We start from the raw sequence: 17895 nt of genomic DNA on the forward strand, positions 1-17895 counted from the left end.
TTAGGGCATCTTGCTGTTTTCTGGTGCCAAAGGTGGGAAGGTCAGGGCACACTTAGGATGATGTCCAGATGATAGGATTCCAGAAGGGGTACTGCTGGAGGGGGGTGTTGTGAGTGGTCCATAGGTGCTGTCCCAGGATGGTGCTGGGAGGTGTCTAAGGATGGGAAGTGAGTCATCCCAGGGGGACTGGGCTGGACCCTGAGTGTGTGTGTGTGTGTGTGTGGGGGGGGGGTGCTCTTGGCCCCCCTCCCTTGCTCGGCCTAGGGCTGTGTCAGGATCGGGTTTCTCGGCGCCTGGAGCCTCCGCGAGGCCGAGCTGTTCCCGGGCCTCGGCCAAGCCGCCCCAGGCGCTGGCACTGCGTGAGGAAGCAGGGGGGTGGTGTTGAGGAGGAGCGAGGGGGGGGGGCTGTGAGGGCGTTACATAACCACCTCCCGGAGCCAGCCGTTCGGCCAAACCCCAGTGTGGGACTTTGTGTGATTAAAAGTGTGTGACTCTGCATGTGAGACTGTGTGACATGCAGTGTGACTGAGTACATTGCTGTGTGACTGTCTTTGTGTAGGTATTGTGTATAAGCGTGCAATTTGGGAGTTCGTCTCTTCTGGGACCTGTAGTTCCCAGTCTCAAGCGGAAGACCCTGACTCCTAGAGTGCTACATCGAGGTTAAATATAGGCGGTTGACTCTTTGAAACTGGGTGTGTGACTTTACATGATGATGAGTTTGACATTTGTATGAGAGACACAGAGCCTGTGTGTGAGTGTTTGTGACTGGGTAGCAGGTATGCGCCCCATGGAGGAACTTTCTGATGGTATAGCAGGTTAGAAATAAGCACCTTTTCTGAAGCAGCACTGGAAAAGGTAGACCATGGGAGGAGGTGGGGCATGGGGCAGGGGCTCTCCTTCCTGAGGACACACATCAACAGGAACAGGGAAGGGTCCTTGCTACCCAAAGGCTGAGGATGGCATAGTTGACTCCTGAGGAAGTAGGGGGGTGAGAAGTGGTCCAAGTTTAGGTCCTCCACCTGCCAAGGTGGAGCCAAAAGTCCTTCCACAGAGCCCTCTTTAATGGCGGGTATGAAACTCAAGGGACTCAAAGTCAAGAACTTTCCCCAATTCTAGGCCTTCTAGGATGATCAAATTTGGGATTACCATCACTTTCAGGGCACTAGAACTCCGAACTGGGGGCATTATTTCCCGCTGCCCCTTATGGAAGAGGCATAGTGAAGATGAGGAGGGACTGGGGGTGGGGTGTCGGTGAACTGGCATTTAGCTTAAGGATAAATGCACCAGGAGAGAAGGGGGCTGGTGCAACTGGGGAGGCCTGGGATAGGGGCGCCTAATAAAACTGGAAAGGAGACAGGATCAGATCCTATAAGGGCTTTTAAGCCCCTTCTAAGAAGCCTGGCTTTGCCCTCAGTGAGGTTCGGGATGATTCAACACGTAGGCTTAGAAAGCTCCGAAGCTCGTATGTAGATAAGGCATTGCAAGTGGCAGGAGCAGAAATCCACAAGTAATCTGTTGCCAAGCTCAGGTGGGAGGAGAATCGGTTCTGGGCCAGGCGCTGGTGGCCGGAATGAGAGGGGGCCCGTAACCTGGCTGTTTGCTAGGCGAGCGCTGCCTCGGTGCAGAAGCCACAACCAAAGGGCGAACGCGCGTCCCCCATCATCCGCCAGATGTCGCTGCGGCCCCGGGAAAGCGTGCGCGGTTGCGGCAGCTGGGTGCTACGCCGGGAGGAACTGCAGCTGGAAAGATGTCGGGATCGCGTCCGACGTGCGCCTCTAGTCCTTGCTAGTTCTCTGACACACCTATATGTCTGGTTCCCAGTCCCCGGTTGCCCCGGCACCCGCGAGTTTAGGCATTGCCGACGGCAACCCCCGCGTCCCTAAGCGGAGACGTTGGTCTAGGCGGAACTCGCTACTGCTCTCAACCTGGCAGAAAGAGGCTGAGCCCCAGACATTGGAGGATCCCGAGGTCAAGTCAGCCCACCCGCGACCCGCCGATCGCGACTCCTGCTCTCCCTCCAGAAGAGGGGCGGCCCCTTGAGTACCCAATGACGCCCAGGCCCAGTTTCGGTACAGGGGAAGAGTCAGTTTCTGATCCCTCCCCTCAAAGATTCTGTTGCCCCCGATCCCAGCTCCTTCCTGGTATCCACCATCTCCTCCCAGTCTGCGGCCCAGGGACCTGAAGTTGGGGGGTCCGGAGAGGCCAGATAGGGGACACCTACAGAGGGTAGGGGTGGGCTGGTCTCAGCTGGGAGCCACTATTTTGTTGTGTGTCCCCCAGCCGGCCCTCTCTGAGTCTCAGCCCCGCTCACCCCTGCTGGTTGCACTGAGGGGATTCTGCAGCCACGGAAGTGAAAGTGAAAAGCCCGGACTGTGGCGGGAAGGTTTTTCCTCCGTAATGGGAGTCCCTGAGGCATTTATTGGGAAAGGGCCCGGGCGCTCTGGGCAGCCTGCTGGGGAAGGGCGTGAGGCAACAGTGAGATATTTCCTTCTCCTCTCCCGCCTCCAGCCGTGGAGCAGCTCCCTGGAGGTGCAAGGCACAGGGATTATGGGTCAAAGGTCAGGTGAAAAATTCGTGGGGTGGAGATGGGAGTGGACCACTTGTACTTCGCCTCTGGCATCCACCCTTACTGTTGCGTTCTCGCGTGTCCTCAGAAGTTGATCGGGTTGTCTAACCTTAATCCCCCCTATGTTGTAGCCAGACCCGAGGTGCGGGGGTTTATGAAGTGAGCACACCGCCCTTAAGAGGTCCAAGCTTCGAACGTCCAAGCTTTGACCTCCGGTGTCAAACTCGCGCGTGCCGTCCAAACATAGAAGGAGCACCCTCCCTACTCCCTTAACACCAGTGGAGGTTTCTTCCCAGGCCATGTGTCCGGGGACGAGGAAGGAGAAGGTAGTTGTGCTGGTATCACCGGAGATTTGGTGGGAGGCGAAGACCTGGGCCCCCGATCTAGTCCATTCCGAATCCCAGGAGCGTGAAGCCCCCTTCCCGCCACGCGATGGGTGTGTGTGTATTTCTGGGGGCGGTAGGAATAGGGGAGGGGCGGAGAGGGCTGGCCTCCTCTGCTCAAAGTGGGGTCTGGGCACTCTGGCTCACACTCCTCTTATGGAGATGCTGGCGGGAGGGCCCCTAGAGTTGGCCTGGGGTGTGCCAGGGTGTCATACAAGGCAGCCAGGCCCTGAACGTACGGGAGTGTGAGCAGCAGAAACCTGGCCAAGGCTGAGTGAGAGAGTGAGTGCGAATGAGCGACCCCGGGGGATGGGTGCGCGCCCAGCGGCCTTAGGGGATCCGGTGGAGTGGGTGTGGGTATGTGCGCGCGCGCGTCTTTGAGACCCGTGGTCGGGGCTGCGCGTGAAGCGCGGGGATCACAGCCGTTCTGAGGGCGTTCCCGAGAAAGAGCGAATGTGAGGGGGCCATGAATGCCCGTGTGGGCAAATAGTGTGTCAGCGGCTGGTGTGGGGGGGGGGGGGGGCGCATCCCAGCTCGAGGCGACTGGGGAGGGGTGGCTCACAGGCCTGCGCGCAGGGTGAGTGTGCCCGCGCGAGAGGGCTGCGTGTGTCAGACGCGGGAGCGGGCCAAGGCGTTGGCGCGCGGGTGCCGTGGCCAGGAGGGGGTCGTGGCGCGCGGCCGCGGAGGCACCGGGAGACAAGGCGGGAGGGGGAGGGGAGCAAGGGTGCGCGCGGCCGAGCGGGCGCCCGCGGTCACATGGGCGAGGGAAGGAGGGAGGGAGCGCGCGAAGGAGGGAGGAGGATGGGGGGGTTAAAGCCGCCGAGCGCCGAGGAGCCGGTGCAGAGCGGGCGGCAGCGGCGGCGGCGGTGGCGGCGGCGGCGGCGGCTCCAGCTCCAGCTCGCGCGGCGCAGGGCTCGGCGGCAGGATCCGGCAACGGTGCTAGCCCCTAGCTCCCTGCCTATCTCCCTGCCCGAGGCGACAGAAGGACGAGGCGCGGAGCCCCGGCGGTCCGAGGGCGCGGTGAGTACCCCGCGACGGATCGAGCGCTGCTGGACCCTCAAACCTTCCCACTGACCGACAGACCCGCAGCCCTCGTGCGCACGGGAAGAGGGGGGGCACGTGTGGCCCCGCAAACGGGCGGGGGGTGGGACAGGAAAGTTCACAGGAAACTTTGCCCGCAAACTCGGGGCCAGGGCACAGGAGAAGAGCCCCCTCCCCCCCATCCAAGTCGGGGCAAACCGGGGAGGCGGGGGTTGGGCGTGGTGGTAGTAGGGGCGGACGGTCGGCTTGCGGGTGGTGGCCGGGGCTGATTGCCCTAGAGTCCCTGTTCTCCCTCACCCCTCAGCAGCGCGCGCGGGGTCTGGGAAAATTCCGGAGCGGGGGTTGCAGTGACCCCCGCGCGCTCGGAGGCAGTTTCCTTCTCCCGCAGAAATCTGTACTTCAAAGCGCCCAGGGGTGTGAACAGACGCGTCTGCCAGTGTCTGTGTGTCCGTGTGAATCCGTGTGTGTGTGAGCGAGCGTGAGCCTGTCTGTGGTTCCCTCATGCGTATGCCTGGATCTGTCTCCACGTAGTAGGTCTCCTCCAGTGTTTCTTTGTAAGTCCTCCAGTGTTGCGTATCCGTGTGAGTCCGCTTATGATGTATTACCGGTTCTTTGTGAGTCTGCCCGTGTGTGTCTCCTCCAGTGCGGCTCTGTGGAAGCCGGCCTGGGTGTCCCTGTGTTGTTCGGAGTAGTGTATCTCTTGTGCATGGGGGCTGGGCCGCGGGGAGGTCACCAGACGGACAGCTCTCCTCCTCGGTTCCTCTCCTCTCCAGAGCTTCTCCTCCTGCGTCTAGCTCTCACGCGGCCCGCTTCCTTGCCCCCCTCCCCCCTTCAGTAGCTTTAGGCAGGCAGGACTATTTCACGCCTTGTTGAAAATTCAGGATTTTCTTTCTCTTTCCGTCTAGTCTCTCTTTGAGAAGCGTCTGTGTGTGTCTGTGTGGCTGGCAGCTTGTCTGCAACACTGGGTGTGTGTCTGCATGCCTCTTTAGGAGTGTGTCTGTAACATTAGTTGTTTTGCCTGTGATACTTGGTATAATTGTGTCTGTGTCACTGGGGGTGTTTGTGTGGCTGTAATCAATGAAATGGTGGGAGTCTGAAATGCTGAGTGTGTTTGTGCATCTATAATTACTGTATGTCCAGGGGCTCTGAAACACTTAGTATATTTTTGTGTATCTAATTCTGGGTGTGATAGTGTACTTTAGCATATGTGGGGATGGGATTTCAACAATTGGATAGTCCTATGGCTGTAGGGCTTGCCTGGACTGGGGATGGAGGGTCCTGTGTGTCTCAAAAAACTATTCCTTTCTGTCTCCACTTTTAAAACCCATACAAATCCTCTGGACTGGTTCTTGGAGCTCCTGGTCAGGAATGGTGATGTGGAACTAAGGTTCACACTCCATCAGGGCTAATACTCCACCAGGAACCCTAGCCTTATACAAAGACTAGGGATTTAAAGTTCACATTCAAGACTTCTTGAATTCATCCTCAGATTCACACTGGGACACTTAAATTCACATGTATGCATACTCAGAATTATATCAGGATAATGGAACTCACACTCAGATTCACACTTACATTCTGGTGCTCATTCCCATCTATACACTTCAGTCCTAGAGTTTATACTCAGAATCACACTGGGAGTCTAGGCTCATACTTAGATTCATGTGACTATCCAGACTTGGTTAAGACTTCCATTGAGCCTGACCAGGCACAGTGGATAGAGCGTTGGACTGGGATGCGGAGGACCCAGGTTCGAGACCCCGAGATTGCCAGCTTGAGCGCTGGTTCATCTGATTTGAGCAAAGCTCACCAGCTTGGACCCAAGGTCGCTGGCTCGAGCAAGGGGTTACTCGGTCTGCTGAAGGCACATATGAGAAAGCAATCAATGAACAACTAAGGTGTCACAACGAAAAACTGATGATTGATGCTTCTTCTCATCTCTCTCCATTCCTGTCTGTCTGTCCCTATCTATCCCTCTCTCTGACTCTCCCTATGTCTCTGTAAAAAAGAAAGAAAGAAAGAAAGAAAAAAAAGACTTACATTGAAACCTCAGAATCTCACTGGGGTCCTAGGGCTCACAATTGGACTCACACTAAGACCCTGGAGTTTACTGCATTTACGCTTACATCCTGTGGCTCATAGTGTCACATTAAGACTAGGGGGCACATTCAGACTCGCACGGGGAACTTGGACCTTTCACATTTGAATTCGAGGACTCACATAGGACATGGGTTTGTAGACTCACACTTTCATCTTGGAGCTCACATTCAGGCTCAAGCTAGAACTCTAGTGATCACACGCAAGATTCTCACTTCCATCCTGGGATCACTTAGGGACCCAGTATTCACACTCAGACTTACAAATGAACCCCAGTACTCACATTCAGAATGCCTTTAAGTCTAGGGGCTCACATTCACACTTACTCTAGGACTCTGATGCTTATTTATACTGACTCATGTGGGAATCCTGGGACTCACACTTTAGTCTTGGGGCTTACAGTCAGATGCACAGTGGGACCTGGGTTCACAATCAAACCTATACTTCCATCTTGAAGTTCACACTCAATTTGATATCCCTGGCAATTACATTAAACTCACCCTTCCATCTGGGGGCTTATACTCAGACTTGCTCTAGGGCCCTCGTGCTCACACTCAGACTCATTGCTTTCATCTTGAGTCTTTCATATTCACATGGGGACCTTGGGGTCCACACTTAGAATCACATCATAACACTTTTATCCTGGGGCTCAAACATCCAAATGCACACTAGGATTGTGGTATTACACTGGTATTAAGTGGAATTTAGAACTCATATTCAAATGAGTTCATGCTTTCTTTTGGTTTTGGTATATATCAGGGCAATTGGGTTGAGGAATAGAGAAAGCTTCAAGATCTGTCCCCTCAAAAGGTCGAAAGGTCAGTGGGGTGGGGAGGGGATATATGTGTGCTCAAATCGCTCACTTGGGTAATGGGCTGATGGAGAGGGTGGTGGTAAACACTGACCCAGTTAAACATTTCTGCCTTTACTTTCCCAAGGAAGTAAAGAGACTAGGCTCTTGGAAGGAAGGTCTGAGTAGCTTTTTGGTACAGGGATATGTACCCTTAGAATCTCCCATGTGCCTTGTTCATTCACATTCCCCTTAAATAGTTTTGGTCAATTCCTTCTGTGGTAGAGAGGGTCAGGTGTGGGGGAATAAGACTCAAGTCCTCCCAAGCCATCTCTTCCATCCCAGTCATCTTTACAATGGGAGAGGTGAGGGGGTAGACCTCTGGCTTCTTTGACCCTTTCAGGGTGTTGAATCTCTGATTCTTTTTTTTTTTTTTTTAACAGAGAGAGTCAGAGAGAGGGATAGACAGGGACAGACAGACAGGAATGGAGAGATGAGAAGCATCAATCATTAGTTTTTCGTTGCGCATTGCAACACCTTAGTTGTTCATTGATTGCTTTCCCATATGTGCCTTGATCGTGGACCTTCAGCAGACTGAGTAACCCCTTGCTCAAGCCAGTGACCTTGGGTCCAAACTGGTGAAGCTGTGCTCAAACCAGATGAACCTGCGCTCAAGCTGGTGACCTCAGAGTCTTGAACCTGGGTCCTCTGCAACCCAGTCCGACGCTTTAAATTTTTTTTTTTTTTTTTTTTTTTTTTTTTTTTTTGTATTTTTCTGAAGCTGGAAACGGGGAGAGACAGTCAGACAGATTCCCGCATGCGCCCAACCGGGATCCACCCGGCACGCCCACCAGGGGCGATGCTCTGCCCCTCTGGGGGCCTCGCTCTGCGGTGACAAGAGCCACTCTAGCGCCTGGGGCAGAGGCCAAGGAGCCATCCCCAGCGCCCGGGCCATCTTTGCTCCAATGGAGCCTTGGCTGCGGGAGGGGAAGAGAGAGACAGAGAGGAAGGAGGGGGTGGGGGTGGAGAAGCAAATGGGCACTTCTCCTATGTGCCCTGGCCGGGAATCGAACCCGGGTCCCCCGCACACCAGGCCGACGCTCTACCGCTGAGCCAACCGGCCAGGGCTCAGTCCGACGCTTTATCCACTGCGCCACCATCTGGTCAGATGAATCTCTGATTCTAAGGGAAGTGGTAGACACTGAGAAGGTAACTGAAGGAAGAGACTAGATTGGAACCCATTCTTTCTTTTTTCTGCCCTGGCTGGAGAGGGGTAGGGGCCAAGTTATGTTATAGCTCACAATGTCTCCTGGAATGCCTGTTAAGCAGCTTGTCCTGTCTCCAGGGAATGTCCAGGGTTCCCCACTCCTCAAAAGAACCATAGCTCTGGGGATGGGGTAGGATTGTGTTGGGTTAGGTTGCAACCAATCCTAGACTCCACCTGCCTTGGAGACACTGCCTGGGCTTTACATGCCCTCCTACTATGGGGCCAGTGGGTGGGGTGCCTGAGGTGCACTATCACCCCATGGGAACCCAGGAAGTCAGGACCAGGCTCTCAGGCTCAGATGACTTGGCTGTAAGTGCTTCCTGTCCCTGAAGGGGACACATGCTCTCCAGCCCCCCTATGGGGGTGGGGTCTTGGAGGCAAGGCGCCCTGCTCTCTGTCCCCCCATGGCGAGTTGAAGTGTAAATGAATCAGAAACATATGGAGTGGATTTTCTTTGAAATGCAGATGGGTTGGGGGGGGACCATGTGTGCCTGGTTTGGGGGGGGGGTCCCAGAGAGCAAGGAGGCTGAGAAGAGAGAGCTGACCCCTCTTCCAGACAGGCTATGGGACATCAGCTGTGTAAACGCTTGTGACCCTGGGTGACCACACCCACCAGGGCTCCTGGCTTCCTGTGGAGAGGAGCTGGGAAGGCAAGTGGTCTCTGTAGGCTAAGAGCACTGAGGTCATCAGCCTGCTTTGCCTCTGCAGAGGGCAGAGAGTCCCCCCAGAGAGCAGAGAGCCCCCCAAAGAACAGAGTCATACTGGATTGGGGGTCACCAGAGCCAGAAGCTGTGGGGAGGGGGCCAGAGGTGGAAGGAGGAGCTGGGGCAGATGTGAGGACAGAGTTAGACCCTGCCACTGTGGGGAACCAGTTTCCAGAAGCTGAGGCCAGACCTATAGTGGAAGGAACTGAAGTTAGATTTTGGTAGTGGCTCTGGTCAGCGCAAGGGCTGGTCCTGGGGTTTAGGAATGGACTGATGGATCATCAATCCTGTAGGAAGATTGGTTTTTCCAGACCTGGGCAGTCAGTATGCCTCACCGTACACTATACTTTCCCCTTACAACACTCAGAAAGGGTGCATAGTGGTTGCCCATGGCTCTGTGGAACACAGGAACTGGGTCTGCTTTGATCCCCATGGTATCCTGCCCCTGGCACAGACCTGGTACACAGTAGGAGGGCTGTGTTGATTAAACAATACATCTTTTTCTCTCCCACTAGACTGAGTGCTCCTCATGGTTAGAACTGTAACCCCAATTCCCAGCATAGTGCCTGTGAGGGATTAGGTGCTCAATAAATGTTGAGGAACGAATCATTGAGTAGGACAGGAGAGACTGGGAGAGTGTGGGGAAACTGAAGCAGTATGAGCAAGAGATGCACAGGAGACAGGATTTTTGTTTTATATGGAAAAAAGATTTATAAAATTAGTGGTGCCAGTTAATTAACCACAGGGAGAGGTCACTCCCTGGGGTTTGTGGCTTGAGATCCACTGTATACAATAGCCTCTGTTGTATACCTCTATTTGGTCAAAGGACCAGAGTAATTTGCAGGCTAGACTAAAGGAAGGACTTCCCTGTACTTAGGGAAGGGAAGCAAAGAACACTGCTTCTTCCTTTAAAAGGTCTAGACTGGAACAGGACAATGACCCTGATTTTGTGGCAGAAGTTGGAGGTTATTTCTGTTCTCTCCCCAGCTTCAGGCTTTCTCAGAAAGTGGGAAAGCCCTTCTCTCCCCGGGTTGTGAGCATGTCCCTTTCTCTAGGTCTGGGTTTCTTGGACTCTAGCCAAGGCAATGGACCCCATCTCTGAGCCTCTGAGGCTGGGCTTTGAGGTTGTTAAGCTGTTGTGGGCACCACAGACTGTCTGTATTGGTTATTAATGGCAGTCTGAGAACGCAGGGTTCGGATCCTAAAAATACTCTGTCCAACCAGAGCCTAGGAGTTGCCAGTGTTGGCTGGTGTAGCAGCGGCTGCATCTTGATCAGACAGACACAGAGCCAGAAGAGACTTGGAGAATGTGGGGAGACTGAGGCAGCATGGGCAGGAGATGCACAGGAGACAGGACCTTTGTTTTATGTAAAACAAAGACTTATAAAATTAGTGGTGCCAGTTAGTCAAATTATGGCAACATTTAGGGTAATCTGTTATCCCACACTACAGAGAACTTCCTTCTGAGCTGTATCAGGAGATACACCTGATATCAGATATAAAAATCAAGTAGTCAATAATATCCATTTCAAGTCCAGTTTCAGGATGTTCCAAAGTAAGTGTGTGGCAAAGAAAAAAATCTGCCCCAACTAGACTTTTCTGAACCACTGCCTACCTCTTAAAAGCCCTTCACTGAAGGCTAAGTCCCAATGAGGTTCTTGTATACCCCTTATTATAGGCCCCCCACCTGACTGCTCACTCCCAGGCTTCTGTGTAGCCCCTCTCTGCAGGAAAAGGGAGCTGCACAGTGGTCCCAAAAAGGTAAAAAGAGCCCAGCCTCTGAAGGCAGATGCCATGTGATCTTGATCGGTGAGCTGACCTTTCTGGACCCCTCCGTGAAATCGTGGGCTGGCGGGGCTGAGGGGCTGGGGGCTGGGCCCTGGCCCAGAGAAAAGGCGGTTTTGGCACCCATCCAGGCCCCTGACGTCAATGACTCTCCAAATAATGGAATCAATATTGGGGGGGGGGCAAGCGTGAACCAGGCCCCAGCGATTAGAAACAGATCAGCACAAACCCGCAGCTGATTCTGATAGAGCTGCCTTGGAGAGTTAGGGTGGGCAGCCTGGGAGGAGGTGGACCCGGGTGGGGAGGGCGGCTCAGGAATGCGAGGTGGAGGCCCCAACTGTCCAGAGCGGGAGGGCACACAAGTGGGCAAATACTCTGGGGCTGCCTGGGTTGTAATGACAGGGTGGGGATCCCTGTCCTGGTCCCTTCCTCCTTTCAGCTTGTGGGGTTCCAAGGCTAGGGGAAGTTTATGAATGGAGACTTCTTTCAGCCAGTGGGTGATAAAGAGTGGGCAAGGGGAGTTCAGAGTTCATCTCTCTGCATCTCAGACTGGGCCCCTAGGCCGGATTGTATTAAGAGTCACAGGTTATACCAAGGGTAGAGAGAGAGTTCTGAGTAAGACCTAAGGGAGGTGACCTTATGCTTGAAGGCAGAAGGCATTAATCTAAGATTGAAAGATGGGTAATCCCCCTCAGATTGGGAGTCTGGCCTCCCCCATCAGTTCATGTTCTCTCAGCCTCCTAGAAGGCAGCAGGTGAGGATGGAGGGGGCCATGGGGTCCATCGGGGGCCGGCCTGGCAGCAGCTGACAAAAAACAGGAAAAAGGACTGGGGGAGTGGCTGTAATTATGGGGCATTTATTATTAATCAGATGAAATTGCTGGAAGCAGCTGGTGTAATCTACGTAGCGATATAGACTCTGCATACTTGCCCCCCAACACACAACACACGGCCTGAGACTTGTTTGCTTTCACAGTTTTTTTCCTTGTGAAGGCTCTATATGTGTCTCTGGGTCTGTGTATGTTGGTGTGATCTGTGGTTTTTCATGTCTGTCTGTGCCCTGCTCTCCCTCTATTGTCTTTTTTCCCACTGTCTGTGTCATTGTTTGGCTCGGTGTGTGTCTCTTTGTCTCTGTCTTCCTCTCTGCCTCCCTCACTTTGGGCTTATCTCTTGGTGTGTCTGTATCTGTTACCACCAGTCAGCCTGTCTCTAACACCTTGTTTTAGTTTCTGGCCATCTCTCCCTAGTTGGTGGCTTCTCTGCATCTCTGGGCAGTGTTAGATGACATGAAGTCCCTTTCTCATGAGTATGTGTTTAGATACCTCATCATGCCTTTGGAACTAGTTTTTGGGGCAAAAGGGCATTTGGACCCTGAGGATCTCCTGGGGTCTTGTAGAAGGGGAAGGCTTCGTTAAGTGACTGGAACCCACAGAAGCATTAGTGGCTTTCAAGATAGTACTGAGTACAAGGCCAGCTCCCTTACCACCTATGAGTTGTGTGACTTCAAGCAAGGTGTTTTTGTTCTCTGAGCCTCAGTTTCCTCATTTGTGAAATGTCAACAGGATTACCTCCAAAGATTGTCCTGATGATTCAGTGCAAAAATGTATGTTAAGTACTTATCATGGTGTCTGGATTCTGAACAAGTGTTAGCCATTACTATATTATTATTGCACTGTGCAGGTAAGAGAGATCTGCAGAGGCAAACTAGTACAGCAGAAAGGCTTTGGAACTAAGACTCAGATCTGTGTCCTGGAACTAATCAGCTATGTGGTCTTCGGCACATTACTTAACTTACCCGAAAATCAGTTTTTTCAACTGTCAAATGTGAATAGAACTAGAATCTACCTCATGGAAAAGTCAAGAAAATTAAATGAGATAATGTATATAAAGTGCCTAACAGTTTCTGGCACATAATATATAGATGCTCAGTAAATCAGAGTGGTGATAAGGCAGAGGAAGAAGATGGTAAGATGATGGGTGTTTATGCTCTGCTGGTGGCCATGTGTCTCTGTAAGTATGCATGTGAGAATCCGTGTGATATGGAGGTACTTGTGTCTGTGAACTGGTTGTGTGGAGATTTTGGATGGTCTGTGGGTAACTATGAGTGTGTATCTGTCTGTGGTATCAGCCACTGGCTTCTTGCCTCCCTTTGCCCCTCTGGTTCAGAACCTGAAGTCAGCAAGGAGTGCCAGATGGAGTTTGGATTACTCCCAACTTTTCTTCTTCTAGATGCTTCTCTGCTGCCTGCCTCAGTCTCCCCTTTTTACAATGGGTAACGAGTATGGAAAAAGCTCTGAAATGGACTAAGTCCTGTGGCTCCTATGAGACTTCTGATTTGTGCCCTTTGCTTTTCTAGAATCCAGCCTTGCCACATCATCCACCCTGAAGTCTCGGGAAGAGTTTGGTTGGGAGGAGGAGGACATTGATGTGTTCGGTGTGCAGCCAGTGGTGAAGAGGTATGTGCTGGGAATCCAGGTGAGGCAGTAAGTCTTAGGCCATCAGGCTGATGCGGTTGGAACTATAGGTCTGGGGAAACGAGTGAAGGAGGGCCTGAGATGTTTTATTTCTCTTCCCCTGTCTTCTTCCTCCTGAGGCTTTCCGTGCTCTTATAACAGGTCTGTAAAGGGGGAGAGACTTACCCATAGTCACACAGGCCAGAGCAAAGCCAGGTCAGAAAAGTAGGTTCTGCATGAGGGTACTGGATTCCAGATATGGGAGTATGTTTCTATCTCATTGTCAGGCTCCCTCTCTGCCCCCAAAGCATCTCTCTGGCTTGACTGGGGAAGCAGCTGAGTTTGGAGGAGATAGTATGGGAGGTCACAAAGTCCAAAATCTTCTGGGGCTGGTTGTAGGGCTGGGCCTGACTCTCCTTGCCTTTCATTCAGTCCAGGCAAGGCCCCTGGATTGGCAGCCCGGGGGTGGGTTGTTCAAGGAATTGAGGCACTGGAGCGGAACGGAAGGGCCTATTGTCCAAAACCCGCCAGAGGCCCACAAAGGCCAGCCGAGCTTTTCATCTCAGCTCCCAAACAGACTGGCCATTTTCCCGTCCCGAGTTGTGGGACTGACTCTTCAGAACTGGGACTGGGCTGTTGTTCAGGATGAGATGGGGTATCCCAGGCTGAAACATGACCATTACAGAGACTTAAAATGGGGCTGGGGTTCTGAAGAGGAGGAAGGGAGGCTCCAGAGGGCTGTAGAGTTAAGCTTCCATCTACACTGTTCCCAGGGACTGAAGGACATGTAGTGGGGCATCTGATAGAAGTTCAGATTTACACAATAATAGATAATAAATATTTATACAGGGCACACCTGGGAGGAGTCTGATGGCTTGTTGGGAAATTGAGCTCCTGAGCTGTGAGGATACATAATCCTCTTCCTAAATTGGGAACACCTTAGGGAGCTGGAACAGGGGCTGAAGAAGAGCAGGCTAGTAGTCAGGCAAGAGAATGGGCTCCCTGAAGCAGGAGGGACTGAGGCCAGACAGCAGGAAGAACTTCCTGCCAATGAACAGTAGCTCAGGTGCCCTGACCCTGTCCCCAGGGATCCCAGAGGATCTCAGAGGGCAGGGGAGCCGGAGAACCCCTTCCCAGGGGGTGCAGGCTGAAGCAGCTTCTGTGAAGGCTGAGGAGGCTGGAAGGAGGACTTGGCCGTTCTGTCCGCCCTCCCCAGCAGCACCTCCAGCTCCACTTTAAAAACAGCTTTTTAATTTAACAAAGTGGATGAAAAACTGTTTTTGGAAATAACAGATATCTGCTGTCTCCCAGGCTAGCGCTGAGCCCTTGCAGAGAGCCTCTCTCTGGGTTTCTCCCACTGCCAGTGGCTCCTTTCCTCTCTCTGTCTCTTGTCTCTTTTTTTCTTTCTGCTCCTCAATCCCTGGCTTTCCTTTGGCCTCCCATCACTCCCCCCCCCCCATTTCAGCCTCTGTGGGAGTCTCATCCTGTCTCTTATCTCCGTGTCTCTGGATTTCCTTCTGTCTTTCTCCCAGTCTCTCTCTTCTGAGCTTGTCTCTCTTCTGATTCGTCTCTGTCTCCCAGCCTGTCTCAATCTCTGTCTCCCTTCCCCCCTTCCTTTTTCCCCCAACCCCTGCTCTAAATGGGTCTATTTAAAACACCCGACGCTGCCAAGTCAGAAAAGCGTCTCCTGATAAAGCGCATTAGGCAGAGGGAGGGAGGAGGGAGGAGGAGGGAGCAGCGGGCGGACGGATTGATCCAAGCCTGTAACCCCATTAATCAGACATCATGGATACCCCTCCCTCCCTCAGCTTCAGCCCCTTCAGAGCTAAAAGCCCCTGAAATATTTATCACCCCTCCCCCATGGGGGTGAGGGGAGGTGTGTGTGGCCCTTGGTGTGAGCATCCCAGCTGCCTGGTGCCCCCCCCCCCAGTGTGTATGTACACATGTGTGCATGTGCTCATGGCTGCGTGCCTGGGTGTACACACCTGACAGGCCCAGGGACCAGCTGCCGCCTCCCACCACCACCACCACCACCACATGAGCAGCTTGGTTCTCTGGGCAGTTCCCTAAGAGTCTGGATAGGCTCCTGCCCTTCCTGAAAGGTGGGGCATGAAGAATAGGAAGACTATGGGGTCAGGTAGGGGTCCTGATGCTGCAATAACTGGAGGACGGGCTGACATTGCACTAATATTCTCAGAGGACAGGAAGCTGGGGTTCAATGTCTAGATTCCCCCAAATTTCCACTGAGAAGAAACTTGGGGAACAGAATAACTTAGAAGGCTGGTTGAAGTTCCCCCTTTCTCTTCAGAGGGCAGAAGCATGGGTTTGGGCTTCCCATTACTCTCAGAAATACAGAGAGGTGACCTGGGCCTGGGAGGGGGTCTTCATCACCCCCAGAGAGTAGGAAGGTCGCCAACTCTCTGGGGCTGGTGTGGGACTGATTCCCCCTGGCAGCAGAGGTCAGTCCTGAGACAGTCAAGGGTCTGTCCGGGTTGGCCTGAGGCAGCTTGGTGCTGGGTAGGGTCCGGGAGGCACCGGCTGCCTCTGAGTTCGACGAGGGCCCCCCTGCCCAGAGCCGGGAGGGTCCCTTCCCCCTCCCCTCCCGCTGCATCAAGTGCCACATCTCCTCCTGACTCAGACAATTAGATTCAAAGGATGACCTCACTGCCTGCCGTCCCTCACTCGCTCGCTTCGCTCGCTGGGTTCGCTCGCTCGCTCGCTCGCGGCGCGCTCCTTCCTCCCCTCCTCCCGGCCCATTGGCCGCCTCGCTCGTTCGCAGCTCAGCACGGCCCCTCGCCCGCCCGCCAGGACTTTCTGGAGGGGGGGTAGCTTCTGCCTCCGGGGCCGGCCCGGGCCGCTGGGGCCCTAGCCCCGCGCCCCTGGGGCCCGATGCCCGCAGGCGGCCGGGCGGACCCACGGAGCGCCGGAGGCACCGACAGGGCGCCTGCGTGGGGACACAGGTCAGTGGCCGCGCTGCCGCAGGGCCGCAGAACTTGTCACCTCCGCTGCCGCCGCCGAGACGCCCCCGCCCGCGCTCGCCAGCCAGCCTGCCTCGGCGCTTCCCGCTCCTTCCTCGGCCCCCGCCCCCCGCCCCCCGCGGCTGCTCTGAGCGGTCCCCCTGCCAAGCTGTCTCTTCTCTTTCTCCACCCCTCGCCCCCCGCGAAAGCCCCCCTGCCTCTGCAGCCGGTGGGAGGGACTGGGACTTCCTGAGGTCTCAGGGATGGGGCTGGGGGCCCATTGGCTGCAACTGGACCAGGCCTCTGAGAGAGGGGGGGATTCTGACTGTATCCATTGGCCTGGTGGAGGGGACCACCACCTAGGTGGGAAGGGGGCTACTGAGAGAGAGGCCTAGGGTGTGGGGGTGACATCTAGACAGAGGGGATGAGCTCCTGATATCTTTCTTTCCTCACATCCTGTGGGCCTCTTGCCTGGCCTCATTTGTCTCCACCTCCTAGCTAACTTTAGTCCCCACTGCCTGGTTTCATTTGGCCCCCACAGCCTATGTTCTTTTGGGCCCTGTCACCCAATTTCCCTAGACCCTTCTGCCCGATTTCTTTTGTTCCCACTGCCTGCTTTCCACAAGTCTCTATCACCTGGCTTTATGGGACTTCCTTGCCTGTTTCCCTTAGGTCCTGCTGCCTGGTGTTTGCTCCCCTGCCTGGCTTCTATGGGGCCCTGCCAGGCTCCCTTTAGGATGGGGCATCAGGGTCCAAGCTACACCTGGAGTGGCAAGTGGTGAGGATGTCAACAGCATTTTCCTGGTTGAGACCTGGCCAGCACAGCCTAGATTCCATTCTGCCTTGACAGCAACATGGTGTTTTCTTGTGTTGAAGAGTGGGGGGTGGGGCGAGGCACAGGGCCCCAGGCTCCAAAGACATTTTAGGGTTCTTTTCTTCTCAGTGGTTACTTAGGGGAGTACCAGCTTGGTCAGTGCTATCCCCATCTCTCTTTGAACCTTACAGTGATGACAGTGCTTTGGCTAAAAATTGAGGTTAAGGCCCCCATCTCTTTCCCCTTCCTTCCCCTCCTGCAGCCAGGCCTGACATTTGGGTGCCCTGTAGACACTTGTGGGCACAGAGCTTGTGAAGAGGCTGGGATCACACAGCAGATAGCTAGGCTGAGAGCTACTGCTGATCCTCATCCCAGAGAAGAGGGGAGGGGGAAGGGAGACAGTGGGGGCCTAGGGAGTAAGCTGGTTTCTGGGGTTTCCTGGCTTCTACTCCTACCAGTGTCACCATCTCTGCACTCAGGGGCTTCTTCACCCTTCTGTCCGGCCTGGAGCTCCCATCATTCCCAGACGCTGGTGAAAGTGTGGTTGGGGAAGGAAGTAGCTGCACCTAGGGCAGCAATTTATTTATTTATTTATTCATTTTAGAAAGGAGAGAGAGAGGGAGAGAGAGAGGAGAGAAGACAGAGAGAGAGAAGGGGGAGGAGCAGGAAGCATCAACTCCCATATGTGCCTTGACCAGGCAAGCCCAGGGTTTCGAACCGGCAACCTCAGCATTTCCAGGTCGACGCTTTATCCACTGCGCTGCCACAGGTCTGACGTGGGCAGCAATTTTTAACCAGTGTGCCCTGGCCATGGCATCTTGGTGTGCTGCAAAAATAAAAAAAAATTTTTTTTCATTGATTTGAGAAATGGGGGGGGGGGGGGGAGAAGCATCAACTCATTTCATTTAGTTGTGCACTCACTGATTGCTTCTCATATGTACCCTGACGGGGTCAAACCCATGACCTTTGCAGCTAGGTCGATGCTTTAACCACAGAACCACCTGACTAGAGCAAGAATTTAAAACATTCAACACCTGAC

General features: G+C 54.0%; 1 protein-coding gene across 3 annotated transcripts in view; it reads left to right on the forward strand.

Annotated features, from left to right (window-relative positions):
• CNTFR (ciliary neurotrophic factor receptor) overlaps window positions 1-17895 on the forward strand; it is a 121710-nt gene that overhangs the window by 76644 nt on the left and 27171 nt on the right. Inside the window, exons 1-2 of one of the 3 annotated variants that reach the window (XM_066367807.1) lie at window positions 3780-3969; window positions 12989-13088. The gene's annotated coding sequence lies outside the window, so the exon portion shown is untranslated. Of the gene's footprint in view, window positions 1-3779; window positions 3970-12988; window positions 13089-15811; window positions 16046-17895 lie in introns of those variants that run through there. The other 2 variants (XM_066367808.1, XM_066367809.1) reach the window with 2 other exon arrangements.

This window comes from Saccopteryx leptura, chromosome 2 (assembly GCF_036850995.1).
Source record: "Saccopteryx leptura isolate mSacLep1 chromosome 2, mSacLep1_pri_phased_curated, whole genome shotgun sequence".
In the NCBI taxonomy this organism is placed as follows: domain Eukaryota; kingdom Metazoa; phylum Chordata; class Mammalia; order Chiroptera; family Emballonuridae; genus Saccopteryx; species Saccopteryx leptura.